Source organism: Montipora foliosa, unplaced genomic scaffold (genome assembly GCF_036669935.1).
Source record: "Montipora foliosa isolate CH-2021 unplaced genomic scaffold, ASM3666993v2 scaffold_485, whole genome shotgun sequence".
NCBI classification, from domain to species: domain Eukaryota; kingdom Metazoa; phylum Cnidaria; class Anthozoa; order Scleractinia; family Acroporidae; genus Montipora; species Montipora foliosa.
In genome coordinates, this window is record NW_027179795.1 from 45,001 (window position 1) to 45,623 (window position 623).

Genomic DNA, 623 nt, shown 5'->3' on the forward strand with positions numbered 1-623 from the left:
AAATACACTATTTTGTCTTGAAAGTAAAAGATGTTTACTGCAACATGAAGTCTTTCCACTTCGAGTTGAAGTCATTGAGGTTATTTTCGGGTGTGGCGACAGATTTTTCTAGGTTTATTTTTCTTTAACGGAAGCGACAAAGTCGACAAATTGGTGTTTTTCTCATTTTTGGCACAAATGAACTATAAGGATAAGGTTGTTGAGGGTTTCAAGCGAAGATGAGCCTTTTAAGACACCATAAAGGCTAAGAGTCACTTAAAAAAAAAATGATCAAGAACCAAAACGTTTTCGACCGCTTGGTCATTGTCAGTGGCGTACGTGGTGCAACTTGGTTTTGTTCGATTAAGTTATTCCCAAGGGGCACAGTTTCGCAGTAAAAGAATGTACTTGTTTGTTTAGGGTTGGTTTCTCGCAAGCAATTAGAAGGCCCTCCATTATTTTCATCCGAAAGGTAGTTTTCTCGGTGTACGCTATGTTCCATGTGTATGCGTGGCTTGGATGTTTTGCAAGGTGACGGGCTGGCTCGGAGTTATGAGACTTGTTCTCGTGTTCTGCCTTTCGCACTGCGAAGTTTCTTCTTTTTTTTTTTTTTTTTTTTTCCAATGTAGGTTTCGCCACATGTG